Source organism: Carcharodon carcharias, chromosome 14 (assembly GCF_017639515.1).
Source record: "Carcharodon carcharias isolate sCarCar2 chromosome 14, sCarCar2.pri, whole genome shotgun sequence".
NCBI lineage: Eukaryota > Metazoa > Chordata > Chondrichthyes > Lamniformes > Lamnidae > Carcharodon > Carcharodon carcharias.
Genome location: NC_054480.1, coordinates 53,534,532 through 53,549,003, shown reverse-complemented (window position 1 = coordinate 53,549,003; position 14,472 = coordinate 53,534,532). Strand labels below are relative to the sequence as shown.

The 14,472-nt window shown below is 41.7% G+C and overlaps 1 protein-coding gene across 5 annotated transcripts in view; it reads right to left on the bottom strand.

Annotated features, from left to right (window-relative positions):
* The window catches only part of bcas1 (brain enriched myelin associated protein 1), a 160,412-nt gene extending 146,816 nt beyond the window's left edge, over positions 1 to 13,596 (bottom strand). For 3 of the 5 annotated variants that reach the window (XM_041205118.1, XM_041205116.1, XM_041205115.1), the window contains exon 1: positions 13,348 to 13,596. The gene's annotated coding sequence lies outside the window, so the exon portion shown is untranslated. The remainder of the gene's footprint in view (positions 1 to 13,347) is intronic. The other 2 variants (XM_041205113.1, XM_041205114.1) reach the window with 2 other exon arrangements.
* Between the last annotated feature and the right edge of the window lie 876 nt (positions 13,597 to 14,472).

The window sequence follows — 14,472 nt, the reverse complement described above, 5'->3', positions numbered from 1 at the left end:
CTAGTACATGATTTATGTTTCTGGATATTGAGCTTAGTCAGCTGGCTTAGAAAGCCACTCCTGTAAAATAGCAACTTCAAAATAAAACTCATCTTTGTATCGACATAATATTGGCTGTTTCAAATGAGGCAAACCTAGTAACAGCTCTAAGTATTCCCATGTGAGACACAGATCAATAAACTGCAGTATGTCCTCTTCATTTCTACATTGTCCCAAACATCGATCTTACTCTACGAAGTGATCCTGTTACAATAAGAGGATGTCATTTTTATTTCTTCACATTCATTCCTTAGAGAAAAGTCTGAAGCAGTGGAAGGATCCACAGGCCAATTACATTCTGACAGGCTGTGTCGTGAATGTGTCTTCCATCTTTATACCAGACCATCCCCCACTGAGAAGATGGGCAGGATTTTCTCATGGGCTGAGGGATCCCAAAATTAAAAGCAAATAAGGATCCCAAACTTGCACTCTCTGGGTGCCATATCAGTGGGAGCTATTTTCCAGGAGGCAGCTTCTAATTGGCCACATTCACGCTTGCTGTCCTATTAAGGGCAGCAGGCAGGCACCCACGCTAAAAGCAAAATACTGCAGATGCTGGAAATCTGAAATAAAAACAGAAAATGCTGGAAAAACTCAACAGGTCTGGCAAAACAGAGTTAACGTTACGAGTCCGTATGATCCTTCTTCAGGGCAGGCACCCAATGCTGCCAGTCCAATCAGAGGATGGTTGCTCCAGAGCCTTGGCAGCTCCACCAGGAGAGGTGGGCGCTGCTGTGGCAGGTCAGAGAATACAAGGATGCTTCAAAATGGAGGTATAAAAATAATTCAATGTTTTAGAGGGGGAAGATGGCAGACTCCTCAAATCAGAGCAGAGCCCACAAAGTCGCCCCTAATTGAGTCCTTAACTATTTGAATTTGCTAGCCTGTGTTCTGCTTCCCCAGCTGTTCCTGGGAAACATTCCTGGCAGCAGGAATGGGTGACAGAGCCACCCTGAAACAGCCTCCCCACTCAGCACCTACTGCCTTCACTCCTGCTCCGCCATGGGCCTGGAAAATTCAGGCCAATTTCACAGAATGAGGATTGCAGAACTTAGACTGCAGTACAAATTGAAATTGCCTGATTCAGTTCATAACCAAAATGAAATTGCTGTGCTTCCAGAAAATACTCCTTTTATTTTTATTACGTTGGCATGTTTCTAATCTGTTTACTTTTTCTAGGCATCAAATCTTGGAACTTCTCAGATTAGAAGAATAAGTACCGGGCCGTAACTTTTGAGCTCCAGGGTGGTGTATCTGGTGGATAGCCCAAAGATGGGCTAGGAAACACCCACTCCTGGAAGTTCCCAGGTAAGGACAGCATGGCAACTGCCTGGTGAGTTCAAACTTCCTTTGGGCAATTGTCCTGCTTTGGGAACCACCCAAAAACACAGTTAAAATCGCAAACTTCGAATGGTTCTGACTGTTACCCAGGAAAAAGTTAGAAGAATTATCACCACTTCTAGCTTCTCTCGACTCCCAGCTCCCCCCCACCCCTGACTCCCCCCAACTCCCAACTACCCCCACCTCTGTGTCCCAACTCCCCCTCCATCTCCTAACTCCCCCCTACTCCAGACACTCCCCCAACTCCCGACCACCCCCACGTCTCCCAAATCCCCTCCCAACTCCTCATGCCCACCCCGGCCCCTGACTCCCCCGACCCAACCCGACTCCACTCCCCAACTCCTAAATCAGACCAGACCCAACCCAACTACCTCCAGGGCCGACCCCCCAACCCAATCCCCCAACCCCTACCAAATACTAACACTTACCTTATATACTTCCCTTCTCCCTGACTTGTGAAAGAACTTTAAACTTGGCTGGACCTTTAAACATATCTGGTTTACAACAGTGAGTGCAGTTAAAAAAAGGGGCGAGGATTACTTAACTGCGATTGAGCTGCCCTCGACTGTAAGCCTAGGGAGCCAATTGCATTACACAGATCTTGCCTGGCCTGAATTGGAAGGTCAGGCAAGATAGAAGCTGTTGAATTTCAAGGTAAGTAACTGCGAGCAGAGTGGCAATCTGACTCAATTGCCACTCCACCAGAAGTTTCAGGCCATAGTATTTACCAACAGATCTCCTGGGAAGGCTGTAGTGAGACAGTGCAGAGAAAAACTTTCCAAATAGATTTTAATTGGTATATTAGTAATACTACTGCAGGAATCAATTAAGGAATCCTGTTCCTACAAACACCAAATAAAAACAAAGTGCTGTTAAGACTTAGCAGGTCAGGCAGCATCTGTGGCAAACGAAATAGAGTTAATGGGCTGAATGTTACATTGGGACCACATCTGCTGGCACAAACTTGGTGGTGAGCCCACATGGACTTGGCCAATTCATCTTGCAACCGATTTACGGCCATCAGGTCTTTAATTAGCTTGACGCGATATTCCACTGCATCAAAGAGGAAATCCTGCCTCTGAAAACTGCCAGCCAATCAAATGTCCCAGTAGCATTACCAGGAGTGGTGGCCATTGCTGGGAGTGCAGGCAGTCCCCAAAGTCAAACAGCGTAAAGCCCGGACATACAGGTAAGTCCAAAGACTTGCCAGGGCTAGTTTGGAAGCCCCAGTGAGGAGGCAGGTGGGACCATGATAGACCAGGCAGGCTGGAGGGAAACAATGAGAGTAGAATTTTTTTAGAAGGGATGTCTGATGGGCACAGGGTGCCTGACCAGAAGGCAAACACAATCTCCCCCTCCCCCCACCCCCACCCACCCAACCAGCCTGGCTACAATTCTTGTAAGGTTGTACTGGGCAGACTGGATACTGGGAGGCAGCTTCCCCCGCTGTGGGTAAAAATCTGAGTGGTGGTGGGAGGAGGCTCTAAAGTGGCCATTAATTGGCCACTTACAAGCTTATGGGTGAGTGGGCCGCCCAATAACTTGTTGTGAAACTATGCTTTATATGAAAAAATGATATTTAAATTTACTGAAAACTCTGATTATATATTTTTATAAAGTCCAAAGCCACATTCTGGTGCCTTAGGATAATAGTCAAAGATAGCTGCACATTTACATCATTGTATTGGCTGCATTCCAAAACTATTGAAATGGAGACAACCTGTCTGCAAAGCCGCACCACGAATAATGGTCTTGAAAGAAATGACTGGGGGCCATCTCTTATCCTATTAGCAAAGTGGCCAGACAATGACCTGGGTGGAGTTAAATCATTAAATTTAATCTCTTGGACAATGGGACCCTGGCTGAGAGAGGAATTCCCAGCCACGATCTAATCAAGGTCACTGGAATACACTGGCCACAACCATATTTAGGTCACTGGGCAGTTGGAGAGATAAGGTCATGTAACAAGCCAATTCTGTGTGTTTAAGCACCTGTTTTCTCTGTAGAACTAGACAATCAATTGAGATGCTGAAGGAACAAGACCCTGAGTGGGTTTCTTGCCCCTCTCTCCATCCAATTTGCAAGTTTCTGAGCCCTGTCTGCTGATTTTGACTATACAGGTACCAGAGACCAAGATGTTAAAAAGAACTTAACCCAGTGCTGCTGTCTTCAGAAGAACAGCTAAATAGTCTGTCTACAACTTTAAACTGCCCCAATGCTGAAAGCAGCAGGGCCACCTAGTGATAGCATCAGGACTGCCAAGTTCAGCCTGAAGGCAACCAGGTCACGAATCTTCAAGTATAGCCCTTTAATTTACTGGACTCTAAATTATCTAATCTAACCTCCTCGCTCTGTAATCTATTTGTGTCTGTGTGAACTTCAAACTTGTGTGTGTGTGTGTGAAAGTCAGAGCACTTTTATTATTTTACTAAGACTGGATTAAGTACAATAAAAACTATCCTCTTTTCTTTTTAAAGCTCAAGAAAACCTGTCTGATCATGTATTTTATGGTCACAGCACTTAAACACTCACTGAATTAGCAAGTATATTCATTTTTTAAAAAGAAACCTGTTACATGCAAACAAGGAGAGGGAAAAAAGAGAGGAGTCATTCAACCCTTCCTCACCTGATCATAACAGCTTCCCCTGCCACAGGTAAAATACACACAGGAGCAGCTGGGTAGATGGTGGGAACAGTGCCACTGCCATGATACCCAATTTGAGGGCTCCACTCTCCTACCAACCCATCCCTGGGGGAGTGTAAAATTCTGGCAAATGTTTCAGGTCAATAAGTGTTCATCACAACTGGAAAAGGTTAGAGATGTAACAGATTTTTTTAAGCAAGTTCAGAGCCAAGGGAAAAGGGGTGGGGTGTGATGGAGCAAAGGAAAGAGCAAGGCTGATATCTGTGATAGTGTGGAAGGCAGGAGTGATTACTTAGGATATATGGCTTTGAAACAGGCCACTCAGCCCAACCATACAGGTGTTTCTGCTCCACTTGAGCTTTCTCTAATCACTCCAACAAAACCTTTCATAAATTTATTAGGTCACCCTATGGCCTTCTCCTTTCAAGAGCAAAGAGGTCCAGCCTGTCAATCCTTTCCTGATATGTATACCCACACATTTCTCACAGGATTTTTATAAATCTTCTCTGCATCATCTCCAGTACTTCTGTATCATTTTCATAATATGGCAACCAGAACTGCATGTGGTAATCTAGTGTTAACCAAGATCCAACACAGGTTTAGAATATCTTCAATACTTTTCAAATCCATTCCTCTGGAAATAAAGCCTAGCACTTTTTTTTTAAATGACACTAATCTGTGGCGCAACTTTTGGTGATTGATATGTTTGTACTCCAAGATCCTTTTGTTCCTCTACCCCGCCTAGACTTGCACCTTTCAAGTAATAAGTGACCTTCCGATTTTTCCTACCAAAATATGCCTCACATTTATCTGTGTTGAACTTCATTTGCCAATACTTGCTCCAATTTGCAAATTTATTCATGTCCTCCTGCAATTTGTTGCAGTCCTCCTCAGTATTGACAACCTTCCCCAATTTGGTGTTGTCTGCATATTTAGAAATTCTGCCTTGATTCCAAAGTCCAAATCATTAATGTAAACTGTGAACAGCAGTGGCCCCAGCATTGATCCCTGTGGAACATACTTCCCACCTTCTGCCACTATGAATAACTATTCTTTATTCTCACTGTATGCTTTCTATCTTGAAGCCAGCTAGCAATCCATTCTGCCACATATCCTCTGACTCCACATTCTCTGACTCCATTCATCTATCATGGGGCACCATATTGAAGACCTTTTGAAAATCCAGTTAAATTATTTGTACTGTATGACCATTGTCAACTCTCTCTGTTACCTCCTCAAAGAATTCAACAAGGTTGGCCAGGCAAGATTTTCCCTTTTGAAATCCATGCTGACTATTCATACTTATATTTTTTGTTTCTAGATGTTCTTCTTTTCTTTCCTAAAGTGTGAATTCCAGTATTTTTACTATCACGGATGTTAAGCTGGCTGGTCTATAATTCCCTGGGCATATTCTGCTCCCCATTTTAATCATAGGAGTTACCTCAGCTATTTGCTAGTTCTCTGTCACTACATCATTTTCTAACAAATTGTTAAATATATGTACTAATGCCTCTGCTATCCCTTCCCTGGATTCTTTTAAAATATGTGGATGCATTCCACTTCAAGCAGGGATTTTATGGCCTTTGAGTTTATTTAGTTTATTCAATACACCTTTTTTACTTTAAACACACTTCTCAATACTCATTTCATCATTCAATGTCATGCCTATTGTTTTTAACTCCCTGGTAAATACTTAAGCAAAATAATTCTTTCATAGCTCTGCCATCTCTCCATTGTGAACCTGTGGTTAAATGGCTAGAGTTCCCTGCAATTAAATGGCTAGAGGGTTAATGGTACAAAGTAAAAGTGAGTGGGAATGGAATGAATAAAGAAATAAAAGGGTCCAAAGGAGGTGTAAATTGTTACAGCAGAACTATTACCAGCACCTGCTGCATGAGAAAATGTGAGCAATGGATATGATTTATACTCAATGTTGAGGCTGCAAAGGCTGTAAATACCTGATCAAAAGATCAGGGGAAGAATTTTCCCCCCATTGGTGGGCCAAGTTCAGGAATGGGCGCGTGCAGGCATGCCTCCAATCGGCGCCCTCAATCGGAGGCGTGCTGCCATTTTATGTGGACAGGCCACTTAAGACCTGCCCAGCATGACGTCTGCCAGGAAGCACTATACACTCCCTGTGCAGGTGGGGGGTAGATGACAAATTCTCTAAGCTGGGAGTGTGCTCGCAAGCGCACGAAAGAGCACACTCATCTCCCTGAGGCTAAGCGCCAAATTTAAACATGGTACATGTACAGAAATGAAATTTCCCTGACATGTCCCCTCATGTCACATGAGTTGGGACATGTCCATCACTTTTAAGTAAACTTTTATTAAATTTTTAAAAACTTACAGGAAACCTCATCCCGCCTGTGGATGAGGTATCATGCTTCTTCTGAAGCCTGCCAGGGCTCCCGGCCTGCCCGCCGACCTTAAGGTTGGATGAGCAGGTCCATTAACTAGTCTAATTACTTTATAAATGGCCTCAATTGGCCATTGACAGATCGGCAGGTGCACAGCTGATTCAGCTGAGCCCCTGCCGACCTGAAAATTGAAATGAGATGGAGTGACATCGGGAGGTCCGCCCAACGTCATCTCGCATCATTTTACGCATTGACGAGCGGGCCCCACCCCCCCCCCCCCCACTCACCGACCTCAATATCCTGCCCCTGGTGTTCCTAAAGTTTGATTTGAACAGCTTAGGAAACCAAAAACAGAACGGTCAAGTGGGAGTGAGCTGAAGAATTGAATTAGCAAGCAGCCAGAGAATCAGGGTCTTGCTTGCAGACCAAAAGGAGGTGATCAGTAAAACAATCACCCAATCTGCAATTAGTCTCTCACATCTCTTTGACAATCACAATCTCTAAGTGAACACTATTAAATAAAACTAAACACAGTGATACCATTAAGATAGAATTTGTTTTGGCTTTTGGTAAATGGCTTGCAATATGTCCTTCTTAAAACATAATCTTTAGTCAAATTTACAAAATTAATGTACACAGAGGCATAGGATTTGCATTATCAACAAGCCATTATTGCTCGATGAATCATGAAAAGATTCACATCTTGTTTGCATACTTGTTGTATTCATTGATGGTTCAAATCTTTCTGAAAATAATATTTGTTGGCACAACTTCATTTTGAACCAAGTACCTTTGTTTTACCTTGTTTGCCACAGGTATTGCTTTCTTCTTCTAATTCATATTACTGAACATAAGTAAGTAGGATTAGTTTGACACAATATTAAATTATGTAGTCCTTAAAATGGATTTCTTACACATACCATGTACAAACTGCACTATTATGGACTTTACCTTAGTCAAAGATCTAAGTGAATAATTAAAAAGAAAATAACATAAATAATTATGTTCTGAATTTCTTTGTGGTGCAAAACTCCAGAAATCTGCTAATGAAACCTATATTGTTAGTCAGCCAAGGCTAATTGCTTTCTATGGTCCCAGTCATCACAGGAACCACTGTGTTCCATGGTATAATTAATCACCTGTTCTTATCTCCATAACCTTCAGATCAATTTCTATTCGGATTTTTGTCTACCAGCATACTGTGTACTTAATATCCTCAGTTTCCTCCACTTCTTTATCTGTTTAAAGCTGCTGGAACCAAGCTGGTCCAGGCTTGCTCCAGATTAGCCTCGACAGTGACTGTCCCAGAAATGGGACCAGAATCACAAACAAGGGACAAAAATAAATTTGCAATTTGTTCAGTATGTTCACAATAATAGAAGGATCCTGGCAAGATAGTGGAATTACTGGAGCTTCATTTGAAAAAAAAAGTTTTCTATATTTTAACTGGCAGAATAGATACTATTGTAAGCATTGTCAAACAGATTGAAGAAGAAAATTTTAGGAGTTTTTTTTATTCAACGCACTCACTATATTCAGGAAAAAAAACATGTTATTCTGAAACAAAGAAATATTTTTTTCTAATTACCTGCAGACACGCAGATCCGTAGGTAACTGGTTTGAATTCACAGTCCCTGTTATTTGTAATAGAGCAATTCCAGATCACTGCCCATGAGAGAGCCCAAACATTCTAATGTTCTACCAGCTGGGAATAATTGTTCCTTTTATTTTAAATTTTACTGAGGGCATTATCTTCCTCTATATAAAAAGGGTTTTTTTTAAAACAATCTTCCAAACTTCCCTTCTCTTTTAAAGAGTGCCAGTTTTATTTTTTACTTTGGAAGCAGAGCTTTACTTGATACAAGCTCCACAACTCTGCTGTGAATATATTTTTGAAGCGACTAAATGTAAGTTGTAAACTGTTAGTGCTCAATGGTGACATGGGATAATACTGCTGTCATTGTAAAGCAAATTATGACAATCTGTCACAAGAGATTTATAAGCAGCATTTGAAAGATTTGGAGGCAGAACTTTCCCAGCCCAGTAGAGGCCAGTTCAGTAGTGACTGGGAAAGTCCCGGAAATCGGGATTTCACCCTGCTCTTAGCATGGTCCCACCAACAGTAATGAGGTGAATGAAAATAATCTCTTCTACTGTGTTGATTGATTGATCGATATTGGCCAGGACACCACGATCCCATGTGTTTCACAATTCTGAAGTGGCGTAATAGCCATCTAACTATTGGTATAGCAGCTGCAGAGGTGAACAGTGCTGTGGAGGGTGGAATTCAGCAGGAACCTATGCACGATGCTACAGAATGAAAGTTTGTTTTATTCCCAGGCCCCTTCAGAGTTATTTGATGGGATTTTGAAGAGCTGGACTGATTTTTTCACATTTCCATGAAGGCCAAGTGGCACTAAGCATCTTGAAAAGTTGTTGGGAAGGTGAATGGCATCCCTAATCTCCTGGATATGGAATCATACAGAATCTTGCAGTACAGAAGGAGGCCATTCAGAGTTAAATACCATATAAAAACAGAGATAGGGGCTGTGATCATATAGTGGAAGCTGCTTGTTACGTTATCACAGTACCAGCCAAAATGGTGCGAATATACTCAAAAGAAGGCCTTTGAAAGAGCATATGGGGTAAATCCTGTCAGTCATTACAAACAATCACATAGTACCTTCAAATCTCAAAAAAGTGTGGGAGCAGCTGAACAAAAGTCCACTGCATGTGCATTTACTGTCATTCTCATCCTTAGAATGAATGGGAATGCACCATTAATTTGGCACAGCAGATCACAAATGACCCATGTCCTGTGAATTGAAATAACTATCTATAATTTCCGCATAAATATAAAATAACCTTTCCTCATTACCATTTTGCACAATTATACATTGTGCTTCTTCTAAGTGAATTTATCATGCAGCAGCGGAGCTAGACATGCAGGAGGAATGACAGCTACATCAACTTGTGCTGAAGCAGATGATGGCACCTTACAAGCCCACATTCTCCAACAACCTGAGACAAGATAGAGGTCAGGCTTTTGCTGTTTGGCTTTCATGTTGATGTCAGTGCTGTGTCAACACCACACCCAGCACAACTGTCAATGGAACATTTCTTGGGCCTGGAATGTCACAATGACACCTCAAAAACCTTCTGGAACTGATCATCACCAGCCAGCCATCTGCAAAGCAGCCACCAATCCCAGGTAAGTGCCCAGGAATTACAACAACTAGATGTAAATTAGGATCGAAGTAACATTCAGGCCAGAGGGTCATGGCAGTATCCACAATAGCAATCATCTCGCTGTGCTTTTTGAAACTATTTCCATAATTAATCATAAAAATCTTTGCACGTTATTGTACTCTTATCACAGCATCATAATTCTGCACATGGACTCCAAACAGCAAAAGTAGACTAGGCAGAGAAACACAGTGAGGCACAAAAGGATTAAGATCAAATGGCGGCATGCTCAATAGATGGATATTTCTTATCCTGCTCACTTTGTAGCCCTCCAGATAATTGGGCAACCGAAGGCTATTGCCACATTATAATAGAAAGTAATACAAAGTAATGTACCATGGGCACTGTACAGGGCAACTGCATAATTCTATGTACTAGAAGTAAAAATAAGAGGGATAGATATTGTCAAGAGGGTGTTGAGAGAGACTGAGGAATGTTAGTTGACTTGTCGTTCACCATGCTAAAAACAATGTGAGAAGCAGTAGCAAAGTAAGTAGGATGCTGTGTTATATTCCAAGTCAGTTGAGCTTAAATTCCCAGAAGTCAAGCTGGAATGATATAGTGTGCTGGACGGATGGCAGTTGAAGTATTACATACTATTCTGGACATGATAACAGACCGTTCAAGTCCTAGACAGTGAAGAAGAGAAAGATGAAGCTGATCCCCAGAATTGGACAGAGGAGCTTTGAGAAGTGATTTACTTAGCTAACATCTTTCAATCTCACAAAGAAATATTTCTGAGGGGATATTAAAGAAATGTCATTCTCAATAGGATAGAAAAAAATAAAGCAAAAGAGCTTTCAGATACATTAGAGTTGTCAGGCAAGAAATTCAAATGTAATGTAATTGATAAATTTAGGACAGAAATTCAAGAATTATTTTCTTAAATAGAGCTTTATAAATGACTGAAACAGGTTGCTTGGATGATTGGGGCCAGGACACCCGACTTATTTAAAAGCCCTAGCAAAACTGCAGTCAATGGGAATCGGGGAAGAACTCTCCACTGCTGGATTCATGCCTAACACAAAGGAAGATGGTTGAGGCTGTTGGCGGTCACTGCAGGAGTTCCCCAGGATAGTATCCTAGTCCCAACCATCTTCAGTTGCATCAATGACCTTCCTTCCATCATGAGGTCAGAAGTGGGATGTTTGCTGATGACTGTACAATGTTCAGCACCATTCATGACTCTTCAAATACTGAAGCAATCCATGTCCAAATGCAGCAAGACCTGGACAACTGACAAGTGGCAAGTAACATTCGCGTCACACAAGTTCCGGGCAATGACGGTTTCCAACAACAGAGAATCTAACCATCTCCACTTGTCATTCAATGGCATTACCATCGCTGAATCCCCCGCTATCAACATCCTGGGGGTTACCATTGACCAGAAACCGAACTGGGCAAGCCACATAAACACCCTGGCTCCAAGAACAGGTCAGAAGCTAGGAATCCTGCAGCAAGTAACTCACCTCCTGAATCCCCAAATCCTGTCCACCACCTGCAAGGCACAAGTCAGGAGTGTGATGGAATACTCTCCACTTGCCTGGATGAGTGCAGCTCTAACAACACTCAAGAAGCTCGACACTATCCAGGACAAAGAAGCCCACTTGACTGGCACCCCATCAACAAACATTCACTACCTCAGCCACCAATGCACAGTAGTAGCAGTGTGTACCATCTACAAGATGCACTGCAGGAACTCACCAAAGGCCTCTTCAACAGCACCTTCCAAACCCATGACCACTACCATCTAGAAGGACAAGGGTAGCAGATAAAGGGGAACACCAACACCTGGATGTTCCCCTCCAATCAGACACCATCATGACTTGGAAATAAATTGCTCGTTCCTTCACTGTCACTGGGTAAAAATCCTGGAACGCCCTCCCTAACAGCACTGTGGGTATGCCTACAGCACATGGATTGCAAGAGTTCAAGAAGGCAGTTCACCAACATTTTCTCAAGGGCAATTAGAGATGGGCAATAAATGCCACCCACATTCCATGAATAAATTAAGAAAGACATGGATGAGGCTGTGAAGTTGGGACTGTTTTCCTTGGAGAGGAGAAGGCTGAGAGGAGGCTTGATAGAAGTTTTCAAAATCATGAGAGAGTTGGACAGAGTATATTGGGAGAAGCTGTTCCTGCTCATAAAAGGATCAAGAACAAGAGGGCACAGGGTTAAAGTGATTTGAAAAAAAGATGCAAATGTGACATCAGAAAAACTTTTTTCACACAGTGAGTGGTTCGGGTCTGGAATGCACTGCCTGGAAGTGTGGTGGAGGCAAGTTCAATTGAGGCATTAAAGAGGGCATTAGATGATTATTTAAACAGAAACAAGCTGCAGGGCTATAGGGAAAAGGCAGACCAATGGCACTAGGTCATAATGCTCATTTGGAGAGCTGGTTCAGACACAATGGGCCAGATGGCCTCCTTCTGCGCTGTTAAGATTCTGTGATTTTGAGGTAGAGGCAGAGGCAAAGTTTACAAAGTTGGAATGCAATCTATTTGATGGCAGAACCTGAGCTTGGCATTGCTTAGGATGCCTTAAAGCAGTCTGTTTCAAACTGAGACAAGTGGATGGGGTGAGGGACAAAATAGTTCAGAAATTGAAGAACAACTTCAGTACTCAACCAGCACTCAGGTCTGGCTATAGGCACCATTGTAATTTATTACCTGTGGTGTCAATATGTAGTGACACCATGAACCACTGGAGCAAGACATAGGATTATCGCCTCATCATCAAGGCTTCCTTCCATCCTTTAAAACCTCAGTAAAGTTGGATTTGTGGAGAATGTATGAATTACGGGACCATCTTGGGAAGCAGGCATCAATATAAACAATCTAAAGTATTTGCTTTTATACTAGAACTCTACTTGGACCTTGAAGCTACAATTGACACAGAAACTGAGAGATGCTGTTATACTGGCAACCATGGGGATACTATAGTGCTGATTGAAGACTTTGCCTGTAAGTTATCCTTCAGTCGGTGGCAGAAGTCAGTAGACATCTCCCTGGAGAACCTTAGCTTTTGCTGGTCATTATGGACAAGTAGCTACACCTTCAGTTGGGAGTAGTTTTGTATGCACCCATGCTGCTGCAACAATATACATTCTCATTCTTAAAAAGTATGCACTCAGCTCACATGCCTTAGTTGTCACCCCAACCACGTGGTAGCTATGAAGTTTCAATGTTATAAAAGCCGTTTTAAAATGGTCAGTTACAGACAAAGCAATGTTAAACTGTGTAATATTCTGTAGTTTTCGTATCACTTAAATCTACACTATCAATAGTAATTTGTCCAGCTATTGCAGAAAGAGGATAGTCTATAGCACAATCCAACAGCAAATGACTGGTTAGGGCTTGAAAATGGACAACGGCTGAACACTTGAGCCTGTGAAAAAGGCACCCTTTTTACACTTGTTGTACCTCAGCAAATGTACCGATAAGTGTGAATATTATTGTTCCCAAAGATAAAAAATAATTTCTGAAAACGAAAGGGTAATCTTCCTTCACTTTTGTTTCAGTTTTGCCAAAACTTCGTATTTTAATGTTTATATACATTCTAATTTATGAAATAAGCTCTCTGAAAATATCATGACTTCAATCACGTTCTGGCACATTTTTTAAAATGTCGCAATAGGCTCTTAAATTTGCGAGGCGGGGCGTCTTTCTCCAGACGAATGTGGATTAATTTGCAAGGAAAAGAGGTAAGACTTGCCTGCAATAAAGTACCTGTAGTTCGCTCTCCTCAGCACAGATCCGATTGCAGTCACATACAAGAAGTGGTAACTCAAGTGCCAACTGCTATCGTTTCCTTCCACTGGCCGGCTTTCTTGTCACTGGTGGCCAGCCTCGCCGGCTACAAACTGCTACCTAGGAACTAAAGTTTAACACAATTGCTTAAGGGTGGAGCTGTCACTGCCAACAGCAGTCCTTGTCAGATCGTGCTTGGAGTTGGTGTGGCACTTCGGGAAAAAAAAATCCAACACGTAAACAGTTTCTCAAGAGAACTTGCAGCAGAAATTTAGTAACAATGAAAAATATCTACCCAACCCACATAAGGCCAACTCATGCCAACCAAAGTGGACGATCTAAAATACTGGAGCAGCTAACAACAAGTTAAAAACTAGAAAATACTGTAAGAGATTCACTGCATAAAGTAATCAAACTAAAATAAGAAAATTGTAATTTATGAAGGGATTTTTTTCCTGTTACTATAGTGTGCAAACCTCCTTAGTAATACACTTTTAACTGAATGCAAAATATTTTTTAGCCTTTCGCTATTTCCATAACAATGACTAAGCAGTCACGGGGAAAATGCAGGAAGTTAAGATACAAAAAAAATCTATGCCTAACAAGTGTAAAGAATGGACATAATAAAATTAACAGTGCAACTGTATCAAAATTCAAAAAGAAACATATCTTTCAAATATCGAGGTAACACTTTTCTGTCAGTAATGAACTGGGATGATACCCCGCTGTTTGTACTACGTTTTACATGAAACAAAAGCTGGCAGCATAAATTCTTTGCAGGAGTTGAGATAACGTTTCAGACAAGAAGTTTAAGGACATACAATACAGCCGCTGTTTTTGCTAATCTGTGCACGACACTAAACTAAAAATTGTTTCAGTTGAATAACCTTCGACTAAACTTTTGCCCTACCCTTTCATTACATTGCAACAAATGTGTGTTTGACATGTGAATGTTTTGAAAGCTGAGTTCAGAAGCAATATAAAAAGAAAGCATCTAAGATGCGAGATAATTTCATATTGATACATTTGGTAAATGTATACAAAATTATTGATGGCCAGGGCGGATAAGTGCATGACACTGAATTGATTT